Raw genomic sequence first — 18,761 nt, 5'->3', positions numbered from 1 at the left:
ACATATCATGTCATCTTTATCAGAATAAGTACCATTGCTACTAATGGTGCTTGAATCATCTTAAATAATTATTTAACAAAGTATTAACAAATCTAATCAAAACAAGACATATCTGTATGAATTAGAATGTTTGTAAATTGGAGGGCGTCAGCATTACATGACATGTCATTGATAAGGTGTTTCTTTTGGAAAACATAGGACTGACGCCATTTACCTGTGTCGAAATACGTTGTCAACAATTCCGACAATTTTGACCTATTCCAGTTTAAATAGTTATTTCAGGCAGAAAAGACGCCTACCGTCTTACCCGCCTGGATATTACGCAACTTATTCCAAACCTATAGCCCTCGCCTCATTCCTATATCATGAACTTTCGTAATATCGAAGAATACACACATCGTGACATCTCGCCTATCAAAAGATTTTATTGTTTTAATTCTCTTATAAGAAAATGGTATGAATTTTTCATATCTTCTCAATGTCGTTGATCTGGCGGTTATGACTTACAGTGATTTTGTTATTACACAGGGGATAAATACAAGGTCTAGGAGATAAACCTGCGATATTTACATTCCAAGTAGGCTGATATCAACATCTGGCTGTCGAGTTCATTCAGAGGTCGGAATATCACAATCACTTCATGAGCACGTGTCTTTCAAGCTCAGGGTTAGGTGTTCCAACACATGCTTGACACTAATGATACATCACCCACAAATTACGGTGAGAAGAACGAACCAAAAGTGAAAATACAATTGTTTGTTTGTTGTTTAATGCCATATTCAGCTATAATCTAGCTATTATCAGGGCGGACGATAAATAATCGCATCGAGATCAGACAATCCAGTTATTCAAACTGTAAACAAGGATCCACGCCGTCGGGGTACGACGACAGGCTATCAACCAAGTTTCTGAGTCTCACCGCCAGATCCTCGCCTTCGGAGTACGACGACACGCTATCAACCACGTCTCCGAGTCTCACCGCCAGATCCTCGCCTTCGGAGTACGACGACACGCTATCAACCACGTCTCCGAGTCTCACCGCCAGATCCTCGCCTTCGGAGTACGACGACACGCTATCAACCACGTCTCCGAGTCGCACCGCCAGATCTGATTTCTTTGGCTTTTGCGTTTATTGTCATCACAATCATTATTGTTGCGATTCATGGAGAGGTGTCTGTGTGTCTGTGTGCCAAGTACAACAAACTGGTAAGATCTGTGAATTCTATTCATGTATCTATGCGTTGTCTGAGTAAACTATGATGGCTTCCGTCCATGTTCTGTTGTGTTTGGACCCCCTCCGTGGTCTAGTGGTAGAGCGTCCGCCCGGAGAGCGAAAGGACGGGGTTCGATCCCCGACCACGTCATACCAAAAGACGTTAAAAGATTATACTTGTTGTTACGCTGTCTGGCGCTGGGCATAAAGGGGCTAAAACAAAGACTGTCAGCTCGGAGTCAGTATACTGTGTCAGAGTGGGGTATTCATTTCAAACTGCGGCATGGTATCTCAGTGAGCTAGCACTATAAATCGGAATAAGTCCGGACTAGTACAAGCAGCCACACAAACACACACACGTACATGCACGTCGCAATTTATATATCATTTCACCTCACCTCTGTTGTGTTTGGCAGGGCGCACGAGCGTGCATATTCCCGAGTATAAATATGTGAATACATGACAGCTACAATCAAAAACAAAATCATACAAACCCCATGAAAAATGTGAAACCGTTATCAGATACACGGGACAGCACGTGAATGTTTCCGATACGGTCGACCACGTATCACTAATTGAGCACAGGACAGATTCATAACGTGAAAGAACCAGAACGGACACCTCTACAACTACGGCAATACCTAGATTGTGTAGGATATTAGCCCAGACAGTGAGGAATCGTTTACGTGCTGAAAGTATTAATGCTAGACCACTAGTTCGAGGTGTCATTCTGACGGACCTGCAACGTCGGCGGCGACGTCAGTGGTGTCAAGTGTTACCACAACTGCGATGGAGACATGTTTTGTTTAGTGACAAGTCCTGTTTTATGCTTTACGTGCGAAGGGTGTCCGTCGTGTTTACAGGGGCTTCGCGGAAAACGTTCCATGCAGGAAGTGGACAGATTTGGTAGAACAGACTTGGTGCAAGATCTGGGGAATCTAACGGCACAACGTTACACGGATGAGGTTCTTCGGCCACACGTCCTTCCCATTATGCAAGAAGCGATGGTCATTTTCCAACAAGACAACGCCCGACCTCACAGAGCAAGAATGACAACAGCCTTTTTAAGGAACAAACGATTACCACCTGTTGATTATTTATATCATTTATATAGAAAATACATCTAAAATCACTTTTGCGGGTTTTGGGATTGTTTTTTTTTTGTTGCTGAGTAATATACCAAAATATCCTGTGACACCAATATTTTAGTGTATTTTTCAGACAAGTAAAGTTTTTGGTTTTCAATATTGTAGTACATGTATGAAATCATGTCACAAAAACGCAACTGCTACAGAAAAGCATGCATTCCATGCAAAACTTGACTTTTATGCAAGACCCATGCATTTCACTACCCAAGAATTGGTATACAAACATGTGCGTTAACGGGATTCCATATGCATTGTTTAGCATCGTGCCGACAACAACCACTCAGAAAAACAACAAAATTACGCAATTATTCAACATTACGAAATGTCACGCCTGTCCGAAAATGAGCGTCTGCGAGCCATTGGTATACTTGAAGCAGGATCGAGTCAACGTGATGTTGCAAGACAATTTAACGTCCACAGAAACATCATTTGGTGTTTATGGCAACGTTAGCAACAGACGAAAATAGTCGGAGACCATCCTCGGAGTGGCAGGCCAGGCGTTACCAATAATCGACAAGACAACTGGATTCGAACAACACACCTACGAAATCGATTCAGCAACAGTGACTGCAAGAAGCATCCTTGGCCTTCAACGAATATCTTCACAAACCGTACGTCGTCGCCTCAGATGTGCAGGGATTGCCGCCAGAAGACCCGCCAGACGTCCCATTGTCAAGCACGTCTACAGTGGTGCAGTCAGTGTCTACGCTGGACGGTCATGCAGTGGGGACTAGTTCTATTCAATGATGAGTCTCGTTTTCACCTCAACCACAGCGATGGACGGATTCGAGTGTACCGACGTCGAGGTGAACGTCACGTCAATCATTTTGTCATGGAAGAAGATCGGTTCGGGGGCGGCAGCGTTATGGGAGGGGAGGGGATTACAGCAAAACAGAGGACCCGTTTGATAGTGGTAGAGGGAAATCTCAATGGACAGCGCTACTGCAACGAGATCATCGGCCTTGTTGTTCTGCCGTTTTTGCGTGGTCATGGCCCAGGCATTACCTTTCGACATGACAACACCTGACCTTGTTCAGGATTCTCTTCAATAAAACAACGTGAATGTCATCCCCTGGCCGGCTCGTTCTCTTGATCTCTCACCAACCGAGCACATGTGGGATGAGATGGATCGGCGCCATCGACGTCAACCACGTGTTCCACAGACACTCCAGGAACTTCGAAACATGCTCCAGGAGATATGGACAGACATCCCACAGGACCTTGTGCGACGCCTGGTCCATCCATGAGACGAAGATGTGTTGCTTGCATCGCAACCAGAGGTGGACACACACGCTATTGATTTGTAAACTGACATTTTGGCATGTTCATGTTTTTTATGAAATCACGCATTTTTTGAAGTCAGTATGGCAAGTTAAACCATTTGGACACTTACAGGAGTCTGTTATCCGTTGCAAACCGAAATTGTTTCAGATTTGGTAAAAAACATAACTTTGCATTAAATCTTATTCAATGTCCCAGGGACTTTTGATGTTCAGTATAGTATATCACGCTATGGTTTAATGTTATCATACGCATATCTTGCTCTTATTCACGTACAGTGCGGTATCATTCCAAGGTCAGATTCTGGCTGCAAGGAGACGAAGTATTGTACTTTGACTCGTGATACAATATCGGTACACTAAACAATGACCCAGGTGATATTCATTCACCTTAACGTTCTAACACTCGACATAAGATGATAATGGATAGATACAGTGACCAAAATTCCATGTCTACATGATAAACTAAAACAAATGTTTCATGTTTTAATTAGTCCCCGCCATAATGAATAATTTGAACATTTTGGGAGGTATATCATATCTAGCATTTGCAGTGTTAATGTTATTTCGTGTAATATATATACATATTCTCAGCCAATGTCGCGCTTAAGTTTCCAATGAGATACGATAATTCCACGTGCAGAACGTAGAGGGATATACTCAATGGTAACGGAATAAAATCCTTCGTTTCAAGGTATTCATTTATTCATATGAACTACATAAAAGGTACTGCTATCTTCAAGTTGTCGAAGTCGGCGTAACCATATGACCCCGATCCTACCGCCGCCATGCCATATTTGATATCAGATGGCACAGTAATGTTGAACATCATGTTGCCGTTGATGAAACCAACTGCCTGAGTGTCCTGAAAAATAGGAAAGAATGAATGCATCCTGCATGTTGTCAGACTTACAAAATTAACTGAATAAATAATAGTCAAAAAGGTTTAATAATCTAAGTCGATACTATACAATTAAAGTCAAAACCGTTTCAAAAGCATGTATATGGTCACGCTTATTGGGTTGACATATTGTAATGTTTCGCAAATAAAGTTAAATGCAACCCAACATCGAAACAATTAAAATTAGTTACCATATATATCTTTAGGACATCTAAAATGTATTCATTTCTTTTCCCCGCATTAAAGTAGATGGTATATACCACAGTGGCTCTGATTACCAGTTATACCATACATATACGTCATTAACTTAAAACAGACATTGTCAATACCACGAGATTGAGTGACACTGTGTTCCACTCCAGATCGACAAGCATCCTTCCGGATGCCAAGACAGTTTGCATGTCTGAAACAATGTGAAAGCAAACTTTATTCATCATCTTAATCCTGTATCCGATCAGTTTCTGTTTATCAAAGTGTTGATATGTCAATACGCATTGCTAATATTATTTATAATACAATACGTATCATAGCAAGTAGCATCCTACATACCAATACGATCATGATTAACCTAAGCTTTATAGCATCAATGTTTCATGAGTATCATGATAATTATAGATAGCATAAGTAGTGAGCGCGTGTGTTGGCTGAAATGACACTATCAATGGTATGTTTCAGGTACATCACGGAGTGTCACCCAACTGTGGAAGTGGCCCAGGTGCTGAGGTTCTAGGAATCATAACAGGTTTCATATACAGATCTGTGAATAATGATTCTCAGTGACAACCCTCTCGATGATCCAAACCCGACAGGTACATAGAAAGCTGGATGATCGAAAATATAAGAACACTTATTTGAAGGCAAGTGTTTTAGGAAGCGAATCGTGAGGCCGTCTTTGTGGGATTACGATACAGGTACAGTGACTATGTCAGGGTTGTTAGAGCAGAATGTTCCAAATCGGGAATCTATCCGGAAAACACAATGGGACAGCCCGCAGCTGTGTAGCGACAAGTCAGTATCACAGCTAACAATGCTTGACCTAACTGAACATACATGTATGTAAGAAGAAGGATTGATAGCATTAATATACTACCATTGACGCAGAATTACAAAGCTACGCAATCTGCAAAATATACTTATTCGTTGTATCACGGCGTGTCAACTGGATGTAGGAGTGATGCATATCTTAAAACATTTACCACTTTGGCTACACCGACGGGCATGATTTGGTGCTGGCTAACCTAGAAACATTATCAGGGAGAATCTGGGATTCAAACCCACGGGAAACATCTCCCTGCGCCTTAGACCACGGGGCCTCCAGTAGGCTGGCACACAATCACCCACGGTCTGTGGTGTTATCGTATGGTCGATCCATCTATACATAGAACATGATCATTATATTGAACTGTCATGGCCCGGTATGAACAAGATAACATACCAGCTCCGGTAGTAACCATAAATATATTGCTCTGGGGGAAGATGAAGAAGAAGACACCCTTGGCGTCTGTCAGCCAGCATCCTCCTTGGTCCAGGCGGGCGGCGATGAAGGCTCCCTTAGAAGCATGCGCTCCGGATTCCACTCTAATGTCACACTCAATGACGTCACTATCGCTTGAAAATGAAAAATGACACCCGGAATCAATATTCGACAGAGACAAAGGGAAAAACATAACTATAAGAATTGAGGCAGTATAAAAAATAAGCTGCATTGTTTACAAAATATACTTAAAGTATAACACTGAAATAATACTTACGAGTCAGCCTGAACAACAGCCACGCCCATTTCAACATAATCTGCTTGACACCAGGTCACAGGTCTCTGCAAGGTCATTTGTCTCATGACCTTTCCATGAGCGCCTCCAACGTCCTTGACCTCAAACGACCCAGTCTGTGGGGCCAGATAATAGGGTTCTTCACCCTCCTCATACTCTGAAATTGTCAAATTATCGTAATCCAAGTTTTCCTATAGTCTGAATGTTATTTAAATATTAGCAAAAACTAAATAACCAATATGCGTTTGTAATAGGATACCCTGAGAAAGTATTTACTTTCAAACAGTGTACGAAAACTGTGTTATAACCGCTGTATGTTGAAACATAATCATAGAAGTACATCACAAGGATAATCAATTATTTGAAAAAACGTCAAGATTGATACAATTACTGATAAGATTTGAACCTTCACTCTTGAGAATATTTGCTCGTTTGTATTTACATTATTTGACTTTTTCTAAGATAGAAATTTGTACAATAAAAACAGTAAAACGTTATACGCCGTGGTTTTACTGCGCTAAGAAGTAGCATTTCCCCAAAATTCACACCTGGCTCTCCAAATATATTTGCAAATTGCTCACCGTGTCAAGATTATAACTTGTATAATAACTGTATAATAATTCTGTTTCTGACATATGCATAAAACTTTATTCTTTATTAAGATTTAATTACATTATATTTTAACGTGCTAATATTATAGCCAATGGATCAAAACTTGCTTATTAACGCATTTTCTAAGATTTCTATCGTAAAACGGCGTTCCTTTGCTGAGGCTTCCTTGGCCTGAACTGAAAACTATTTCACATGTCGTCTAACATTTAATGTCGTATCCTTGACGATTTTAGTTTCACCGCTTTGTATCGGAGACAGATTGAATCAAATTATGTCATGAAAACTCTTCCAATACACGACTTTCGAATTGCATAATGAACATAAATAATATGTTTACTCTCAAAGTCTTCCGTATAGGAGAGAGGAAAGGGGGCGGATTCTGGAGGCTTCGGGTGTTCGCCTTTATTTCCCGTAGACAACGTCGTCAGGGTGAAGGTTGTTGCCGGGTAGATAGTCAGATTAAAGATTCCATTTACAACCTGTTAGTAAGGTCAAATTGGAATTGACATAATATTCCATGAAAATGTATCTCCAATCAAATATTAATTCAAAACTCTCATTCTTTAAACGCATAGATATCAGAATTAATCCATTAATATTCACTATGAAAACCGCAGACCTTCTAACCAACATTCTTTTTTGTTATTTGGATCCGTGAGGAGAAATAGCAGAACTAATCTTGAAACTGAACACGTTAAATCTGAAAAAGGCGGGAACAGAAAAATCGTATGCATTCTTTGATTAATATATCATAGAGTCAAGATATTTTACAGCATGGTTATTAATAGAAATTATCTGTATCAAATATTTCCTTTACCACCTTGGGAATATGAAATATGAATATTGCTTACCTGAATAGGAAATTCTTTCATGAAATTCTGATAATCGCCTGGATAAGAGGAGAGAAATGTTTTCCAACAGTTGAGCTGAGTAATGTGTGCCTGTGCATATAAAACAAATTAAGATCACATTTCATCATCAGCACACAAACCCGGTATACTTAGAACACGATGGATTAACGGCTGGTAACACGAATTGAGAGTTCACTTAGGATTATGAGGTCAGCAGTTCAAGTCTACTACAGCACATTTCTTTTCAAATGCAACACAGGAAAAGAGGTCTATTTATTTTCTTCTTTCCCAACGGTAAAAAACAGAAACACAGAATGTTTTCATGTACACTTAGAAACAACGAAAACGTACTACAAACTTCATTAGTATGTCAACAGACCGAAACTTCCCATTTCAAGTGACGAGTTTTAATGACCGATACACGAACCAGTCTAGATAATGTTTATGATTTATATGCAAAGGTGGTAATTCTGGATCTTGCAAGCATGTCCATAAGATGTAAACTGTATAACATATATGCACATAGCCAATAAAATGTGCGCCAGTGATTTGTGAAATCACAGGATGTAAAACTTACAAAGGTCCCTTGGATATGAAATGTGATAGTCTCCATCCCTATGTCTGCAGGGCCGTCCTCCTGGTGCTGCAATTAACGATATACATAGAATTTGCTTCAGAAAGTACTTTGAAGAGTTCTTCTTCACCGCTTTGATATGACTTCTGTCTCCGTTGAGGACATGTAACAAAGTGTGGTCACACTCATAGATCTTGGGATCGCCAACGTTATAACAATGTTGCCTGACCCCGTGGATCCCTCTTTACACGCGCAGACCTAAGATAATTGCATAAGCGTGAACGTTGTGTAATATCATTGCTCGGTTTAGGGTCATTCTAATGAGGGATCAATGAGATAAACAGTATTTCAGTTATATCACGGCGTGTAAGGTTGATGTGGAGGGAAATCCCTGAGTGATGGAGGTGTTTCACTTTTACGAAATCCATGAGCTAGGGTATGGTGCTGACAAACCTAGAAATAAATCTACAGGGAATATCGTATTCCAAACCAAGATCAAAGGTTTCCGGCACGCCAAGGGGGAGCGACTCACGAATTGCGACACCTCAGATGACTTAGTCAGTATGACTAATACATTCTGAATGAGGTACACGGGAAATACGAAGGAATACAACTATTAAAGGTAAGAAGAATAGGACCTTCTTATCCAAAAACAACGATGTTTGGTAGTGAAAAGAAAACCAATTCATAACCGTTCTGGGAAATAAACAAATGATCCCGATTTCCTTTGATGATACTGCCTCACCATTTTCTCAACGATGATTGTAAGGTCCTTCTTGTCCGGACTGACTAGAGAGACGTAGCTGCCTCCTTTCACCAGGTTCCCCACCCCATGTCCGTGGTTCAGGTAGATCCACCCGGGCTTCGTAAACTGACCAGTATGAGCTGCAAGATAGGTGAGTCTGTTCCCATAGGTGATTAAACAGGGGTTCACATCATAGTCAATTCAGAGTTATGGTAGATCCCATAGTAAACAAATCAGTGGTTGATGTTATGAATATAAATCGGGTAGACTAGGACTCATTCAGTCAATTTGATAATTATACTAGTCCAACCATAATGTGAAAAAGAACCATGGACATTGATGGGGTCTTGGTATAAATACTGACCTGCAAGCCACAAGAAGTCATAGACTTCATAATGTCCACTCCATGGCTCATTGGCCAGCATGAGGGCAGACACGAAGTGAGGCAGCATGGGATACCAGCTACACACAATTGACCAAACGATGGTGCTGGATTGACAGAGAAATGGCTTAATCTGAGGAAGGGTAACATACAAATCATTTAATGGCGTAGTGCTTCGTATATGGAGAATTGAATATTGTACTTTGGTGCAGTCATTCGCACGGCTACTGAATAGTAAAAGCCATTTGCACCTGATTGTGTTGTAAATTGTATATCTAAGTATCTTGTCTTACCTTGTCATGTACCCGTTTACGTAGTTTCGGTTCCAGTTCTGAAAACAAGAATTGACCAACGAATATATCAATATCATGTACTGTAAATCTTGAAATTAACGCGAGCGTGAATTAAATGGCGAAAAGCGCGAGTGGTATTGTTCTAATGAACCGTAAGATCCATTACTGAAACCAACTCGGGAAGTAGAGATGTTCAGCTACAGCAGCTACTGCGTTTTACCAATTTTGCTAAAAGGGTGCCAGAAGACCATGTGATTGTATAATGTTGAATTCTTTCAGTCATACAATGCAGAGAATATAGTTTTTCAAATAAATGTCAACTTCTTCAGTTTTAAAAGGTTCCTGAGGACCATAGTTAATTGTGCCACACCTGAGGACTAAAACGCTACACGATGATTCTTCCTAATGAAGTGTCAAATATACTGAATATCCACATCAATATAAAAAAAAGTGAGATTCATTTTTTTTACATTTGTGTCCATGGGCGACACAGACCAGCACCGATAAGAAGTGAGTGAATGTCGTTAGTGCAGCATGCAGCACATTTCTAGCACATAAAAAGTCCTGTAAATAATCGAGTCTGGATCAAAACAGTGTCTAAAAGCATGAAACGCCACCAAACCACTTGATCACACTATGCATTTAGTGGCTTCCCCAACAAGCAGGGGTACTATAGCCTATGCTGCCAAATGTCGTGACCAGGGAGGGGATACAACACGTTATACGAGTATTCAGTGACAGACTGGTGGTAGAAATGTCGCGCTGTTTTTGACTGACTTACAGCGACGCCTCTGTCAGACGTATCCTCCGAGGCCCACAGAGGTTTCCCCATTTTTTGTGCCAGAGGAGTACTGTTAGTGTGAGGATAGTGTACTCTGAAATAACAAAGCGATACTTTCCACTACTCATCCGAACATATCAAATACATATACCCCCTTTACGGTTCGCATACATGATCGTTCTGCTATAAGGGGACATTGTTACGGGTATTGGAACATTAAATGATAATGTACATCACGAACTGGGAAATTATATTTTTTTTAAACAAATGATCGTTATGGTGCAAGGGGACAGTGTTAAGGGAAAAAGAAAATGAAATCAAGAAGCAGCCAATGTCAATACTGACCCCATGGCATAGACAGCTTTGTCAAGTTCAGGATCATTCAAAATATCAGTTGCGAAGTCGTCCCATTTGAAGTAATCAGCAGCTACGATGAGCGTGTCTTGGAGACCATTGCTGTCTAGGACTTTCCTTAACGTCTGAAAGGTGAACGCTGCAGTTGTGTAAATGGCTGCATCGTCGAGGCTCTAACTTCTAAGGTGATTCTTTGTCGAGGCTCTTCTCAATATGAACATGGTTTGACATTAAACATACTTGCGTTACACAAAGGGGAAGTTACCAATCGTTCTTATCTCAATTTATACAGAAAGTCACCTTGATGTATGTTGTGTTGTACAAATATTCATTCCAGCACTGAAAAAAGAAAAATATATATGTGAGGTGCAATGAGTCATAAAAAATAAATGCAATGTCATGATGCTGAGTTTATAAAAGAAATATCGTTTGAAGAATCATCGTAGATATAATTGTTCAGGTCAGCACACACTGACAATACTGGACATATACTGAACAAACAAAGTGAAGGATCATGAATATTTTGGGGGATATGCTTAAAATATTGAGTGCTCAGTCTTCACTACAAAACAAATATTCCCTAAAATATTCATGATACCAAAAACATTTTGTTCAGTATATATAGCCTCTGGTCATTTTTTTATATAAGACATAAGTGGAATCAACCTTATGTTTTACATACCACCATATAATCTCCATTAACATTGCATGCACAACCATGAACACATTTTTATTTTGAGTCAGTTAGTGGGTCATACAAAAGAACCTGTAGGATTTATACTGGTATGTTTCATGATGCCTTTCAAAACACATTGTTAAATGGCTGAATCATCGTGCATAGGAAGTAGTTAAACAGTTCCGAGTGAGTGATTTTGGTTTAACCCCGCTTTTAACATTATTCCAGTTATATAACGGCGTGTCAGCTTAATGTGGGAGGAAAGCCTGAAGTGATACAGATCTCAGACGTTTACCCACGGGTATGGTGCTGAAAAACCTAGAAACATAATCGGGGTGAACCGGGATTCGAACCCACAATCATAGGTTTCTGGCGTGCCCAAGGGACACAACTCTGCACAGCGAATCACGGCGCCTTAGACGACTGGGCCACCCGTGCCCCCTAGTTAATCACTAATACATTGACCATAATGCACAAGATGCATCCGGTACATTTGCTACAAAGAACAAAGTTGAATTTTTACAATCAAATAATACATTTTATGTCATTACAATGAAAATTAATATTGCAATTAAAACAATAGCAAAAACTGTACTGGTGGTACGAAATTGCCGTTCCACGCGAGGTTGTTTTTAATTTGCATTGATGCATATTGGTTTTGTAACTAGTGAATACACAATATATCCTGGCATCGCAATACGCATACTGGTTTAGTGGGAAGGAGCCGACAGGTTGGGACAAGCTAAGATTGTAACACATCCGCGATAGATATGAACAGAAAAGTGTGATACCCCAATGTAATCTATTGTGAGGTTGTGGTACTTCTTGGCCCCGGTCACCCAGTTGGTTATATACTGAGCTGTACGCTCTGGTTGACCATACACGCTGGCGATAGGATCTTCAAGCCAGCCTGGAAACCCCCATGGAAGTCCGTATAGCTTGATGTCAGGGTTACGCTGAAATGATATATAAATAAATATAGCTTGATGAGAGGACAACATTACTGTAGACAGATATTGGTAGGGATCAGTCGTGATACGCGGTTCATTTTTACACAGGAAATGTAAGGAGGCGTTCTCCGTTCATGTGCTTTGTGCGAACCCTACCTTGTCGTACATTGAAGCAATGAAGCAATGCGTATGGTAGAGGGGGCACGTCCCTCACACATGTTGTACGAGAGGTATTGCCGATGTATTATGAGCTTTCATTCAGTTTTCTCTCGCGCTACAACGACGCAGTGGATTGATTACCAAGACCTGAATGATTGGCAGTGAGTGAGTGAGTGAGTGATCATATTCCCTTTTGAGCGGACCCTTGAGGATCCGGGTTAGAACAGGCCTTCAGCAACCCATGATTGCTGTAAAAGACGACTAGGCTTGTCGTAAGAGGCGACTAACGGGATCGGTTGGTCAGGCTCACTGACTTGGTTGATGAATGTCATCGATCCCAAATTGCGTGGATCGATGCTCATGAGATTAATCACTGGATTGTCTAGTCCAGATTCGATTATTTACAGACTGCCGTCATATAGCTGGAATATTTCGTTAAACAACAAACCAACCTTTTGAGCGGGCTCTGCAAGCTTAGATAACGTCGGTATATGTGGGCATCACAAAGTATCGAGGAGGATATATACAGTGCAGTCAGAATCTAGCTTACTTTCTTGGCTTCTTTCATCATCCACCATTCGTAGCCCCTGTTGTAATTCTGGTCATCGGGGCTCCTCATGTGTGTGGCCTCCGTACCCTCTGGGGAGACAATAAACGACAAACATATGTTCGCTTATGAGGGCGGGTTGTTTTCATAAAAATGTACCGAGACCTCATTCTTTGGCATTGTTACGTTTGTATATAATAAATATGTGTACGTTCTTACCAGAGCTTTGGGCATCGCCGCCAATCTCAACTTTGAAAATATGAAGTGATGCTCCAAAGTTCGGCTGAAACCATAACAGGATAATTGTAGATTGAGCTGTTTATATTCGACATGTATAACACACTTGCATATTTCACCAGTTTTCATCAACATGAATAATGATAAGATTCATTGAACTACAGAGCCTTATCAAATCACACACTGTATTTGTTACATATTCGTACCCATGCAACATTAATGAAATACAATTTAGGGATCTACTTAAAACGTATAATAGACGCTTCTTTTAAATGTTCCCTCATTGTGCGTCATAGTGTGTTTAAGCCTTACGGTGAACAGGAAATCCAGGATTTCATCTCTTTGCTGTTGTGGGTAGCCGACCAACAGTTTCGATGTAGCCTAAAATAAACACATTTTGTTTATTTTGAACGCTGTGCAGTTGCAACAATGAGACACACTTATAGCACATTCACTGTAGACGAGCTCAAATTTTAAACATTATTATCAAACAATTACTGAGAATAACTACACATAGTCACATTAGTGAGGCATTTTTCTTACTGTTAGCAGTCAGCATACTTATCCGTTAATCATACATGTACTTACAAGCCAAGTACATAGATATCATCCAGTCAAACAGAGTCATCAACCACACAAGGTCACACGTCACACCCACGTACTCACCCCTCCGCCGCTGATGGCACCAATTCCATTGAATACCCGGCCTAGTCCGGGTGTGTCGTCAACGGTGTAGGTATACTGACAGCTACATGTGTATAGCAGAACCAACAAAATATATGTCCCCAGAACACCCATGTTAGAGTAGTAAAAACTGCACTGGTCGTCAGACAGGCCGAGTATATGTGCCTACACAGGTGATGGTTACGAAGGTGATAACACGCTGTCCTACGCGTTTCGACTGGCAGATAATACTCATGCGATAAACAAGGTTTACAAGTGTAATCAGGTCAAATGTCATTTGTTCACCTTTTCATCTGCTTGCTGATATTCAAGTGAGTGATTGAGACGGGTTTAACGCCGCTTTTAACAGTATTTCAGTTATATCACGGCGTGTCAGCTTAATGTGGGAGGAAAAGCCGAAGTGATGCAGGTCTCAGACATAACCCACAATCATAGGATTCTGGCGTGCCTAAGGGTCGCAACTCTGCACAGCGAATCGCGGCGCCTTAGACAACTGGGCCACTCGTGCCCCCCGATATTCAAGAGTTACCTCTTCCAAAGTGTATTGTGTGTGTGAATAGGCTGTCATGTTATAAAAAAATACTTATCTAAACACAACGTTCAATAAAATAATCAAAGTTTGATATGAAATTTGTGTCCGTTTGTTTCTGGTAATGCTGTTCACATGTGTCAACACCAGACAGTAACCAGTCTTGATTATTTGCAGAGACCAATTTCCTTTCAGAGGCACTGAGCATAAAAGGTACAAATAGCGATGATAATTAAATGAATGGATCACTGAAAATCAGTGATTACACCATGCGTTTGCAGAAAAATATATCCTTAAACGAACAGTCTCGATCTACGAGTTAAATGTGAAATTTATAGTTTATAACGAAACATTCTCAAGAGAATTACAAACGACAAGAACCGACATAAACTCCATAAACGACCATCTGTTTGTCTTGTCATTGAGGAACTAACGTAAAAAGGAAGTCAACAGTTTGTGTTGAGGCCGGGCACTTCCGATAAAGGGAGACAATTTGCCGAAAGGTAACTCTTATATTTGGTGAAACCAACGACTGCTGCATAATAATACTACACTTCCTTGCAAAAGAAAATTGGACTTGAAAACAGTCGCCGAATCACTGCAAATCTGATGTCCAAAACACAACTATCAAATGCATCACCATCGAGTAACTACTTTGTTTGTTTCATTTTTACTCACCCTCAAACACAGGTGTATCCTTCTTTTGCCCGTCAGTCTATTCAACGCTTCGGATAAAAGGGATTATGACTTCTTGGCTGATTCTGGTTTCTTATATCTCGTTTTCAAATCGAAACATATCAACGTCATGCGTTAGCAAGTTCACGCTATTGAACTATGTGTGACTTGTCAGGATTAGTACATACATTCGTAAGGAAAGCAGCATGTTTCTCATGAGTCAGTAGCTACACGGTGCTACATGCTGCTTTCTCTTCAGATATGATGTATTCACCAAAAGCCAGGTATCAATAAACCTTACGTCACCTATCAGATCTGAGAGCCTGTTCCTGGCCGCAAGGGTGGATGACTGAGGCTTTCATAGAGATAACACATGGGTCTTACTTCACTTCTATCCTGAGAACAGGACGTCCCATGTCAATGCAGACCTTGATAAATATGTTACATGATAATGTCACTAAATACGTTCAGGATATTCAACAATGATAATCAGAGATCAGTTTGAAAATCGTCCATATTATTGTTTGTTCAGTCAATTATGTATCTACAGGTAACAATGATACCGTATTCCAGTCGCAGATGTGAAGCCTAGATTCCTTACGCCAATGCGACTTGTGTCACATGAAATGAACTGGTTATAATGAAAGCTAAAAACCGAATGTGAAACACCTTCCAACCTCCCAATATGCTTTGAGTGCATGTTACTGGAAACACCCGTATTTTGAGGTTGGGTGAAAAATAGCAGAAGACCGTACCTCGGTAAGAAATGTTCTTGTTTATCTCTATCTTACTAAGACTTGTGACGGTTCAGTTCTAGTTGACGGGACATAGTGTCAGTATCATACTGAAGAGAGTTAGTGAATGGTGTGTAACGTCGCATTCAGCGATTGTGCAGCTACAGAACCAATGGTTCACAGCATGAAAAACGAGCTATTCCGTCCGTGGAAACGTCAGACATTGTAACCACACTATTAAATCAATATGATTAATAATCCGTTAAACGGCAATTACAAAACGTTGGAATAAGTACATCTCTCTACTCCATGATCTTTGCAGGCTGTTGATCAAAGCAAAGTGGAAACAAACACAGAATGTTAACGCATTAGATCTATTTGGAGGATATTACTAACGTATGACGATGTATCACAGTGACTTCAATCATTAGCTTCAAACTTCTTTCCTTACATGTATAATTGATTTCACTGTGACACTTGTTCATCGGGGATCTTTTTCACCACTGAGAAACTAATTAAATCGCAGCTTCTAACTAAAGTCACCCACGCATCCTCTGACCGATATACCGACTGGTGCCAAAGTAGATCTGCTGTAAACATAGTTAAGTAATTCAGATTGGCTCACGAAAAGTAGGTTACCGCATTATCAGTGGTTCATATTGGGAAAGGGAGGTCACTCTAATTTCAAACGGGAGCTATCTCCGTTGTTTTCGTATTTGCGAGTAATGGCGTCACCCACGCTGTACGTTGTTGGTCCAGCTATTAAATGCCCAGCTTATCCCTAAGGTAAAACGTATTCTTAATTAAGTGTTTGAATACATTATATATTTATGTTTCCATCCGTGCATCTTCTTAGATTGGTTTAGTGCCGATAACCATTTTCTAAAATGTTGGCCCACATTGTTCCCGTCTTATAGTGATCGAAACAGGTGGGCCCACATTTTTAAATCGCTGGGTTTCATTAGGTTGACGAAGTCATTTAGGCTAGTGGGCTCACGTTTGTCATTATGTGACATTATATATTATTCATATTTTGTAATATTGATGGGAAATATCTTTATAAATCATTTCGTGTGACATAAATTCCATGAAAGGCACAAAAGTCTTTGAAGTTTGAATAACTGCGTTATAGCTGACCACACTAGTTTTACAAAAATAGCTACCAAGCAAGAAACTTAAATCTACTTCAAATTAAATTTACAGAGGCAATACCACTCATTCTACTTTTTCCAATATAACACATCAATCTAATCATAATTAAGTGTTGGTGGCGATATAAGCCTGAAAATATGTCTACACTTGAATTGATCTCGGACATGATACAAGCCTCAAACGTTTCCGAGAACTTGTTCCATAAAAGGAATAACTCATGAATATTAATGACCCCACGACCTAGTTTGGCGATGTTCGTAGAAGTGAGTTCTGCTGTATTGCAATCTTATTTGTACATTTTAATCCAATTATAAGTCATAATGCTTATTTTAGATAGACCTTCATGAGTTAGTTATGCGGGTTTGTTTACGTAGTATATATTCTCAAAAACAAGTGCGTTTAGTTTCGAATGTGGGCCCACCTCGAACTTTCGATTAGGCAAACGGAGTTAGCTCTCTTCTCGAACCACCGATAATGCGGTTTCTCCCTCTTATCTTTAGAATAGTATAGATATCAATCGTGGAAATGTATATTCAGATATATTTTATTTATTGACGTCAAACAAGCACGACTCCAGAAGGACTCGTTATTTTCACATTGTCGAAATCTGCATATCCCAGTGATCCTGTTCCCACAGCCACAAAGCCTTGGTTCGGTTCAGACGGGAGGTTAGAGTAAGTGAACACTACAACATTGTTGACCTTGCCGACCGCTGTTGTTCCCTGAAATATGTAGAACACTGCACAGCTGCACAGTAGGTGACATTCCCGTGATAACATAAGACTTTCCACACATGCCGATTCCACATTTGTTGACGAGTGAACATTCCAAACATACTTACTCATTCCGTGTTGTCAAATTGGCAATTACAGTGAGGTGTGATTCAACTGTAAAACGTCTATTGAAAATGAAAAAAGGGCAATTGCGCAATTTATGTTAATAAAATTTCGATTTCCCAACCTAAATTCAAATTGTATATATGATGACCATGATATAAGAAAAAGTGATTACTTTTTGCGGCATATGTCATTCCTCGTCATAATTAAGCCAATTACATTTGAGAAATTGGAAATAGGATTGACCAAAAGAATTACATTAGGGTCGGTCGGTGGGGAGAAACAAGTAAAATAAGATGTTATCTTTGAATCAGATAAAAATCCAAACTAAAGAACCTACACTCACAAACCACAGTATAAATACAGCCATGGCACCTGGTTTGGGTGAATCACTGTAACATGGCATTGATTAAACCAGGTGTTCGTGAGGTAGTGTAAAGTTCAATGATGACAACAGGTTTCGGGAAACGGATAAGCAAGTTCTATCCTACACGTTACATCAGTTAGAAGTGAAGGTCAGTTGGGTCTAGGAAATATTTTCTGGACGCCGAAGTCAGAAAAAAGACTAACCTAAACACAAACAGGTATGTGCCGTGCCATATGTCTTTGTTAATTATAATGCGAGGCAAACTAGGAGAGATTATCACTTTTTCCTGTACATGTAAGGCGAAGTATTTCA

General features: G+C 40.1%; 1 pseudogene; it reads right to left on the bottom strand.

Moving 5' to 3' along the window:
- Positions 1 to 844: 844 nt before the first annotated feature.
- LOC139451787 (uncharacterized) overlaps positions 845 to 18,761 on the bottom strand; it is a 40,241-nt pseudogene continuing 22,324 nt past the window's right edge.

The sequence above is a fragment of the Haliotis cracherodii genome, unplaced genomic scaffold (assembly GCF_022045235.1).
Source record: "Haliotis cracherodii isolate W230 unplaced genomic scaffold, xgHalCrac1.p SCAF_9, whole genome shotgun sequence".
NCBI classification, from domain to species: Eukaryota; Metazoa; Mollusca; class Gastropoda; order Lepetellida; family Haliotidae; genus Haliotis; species Haliotis cracherodii.
Note: the sequence above shows the minus strand (reverse complement) of the source record. Positions and strands in the feature narration are given on the sequence as shown.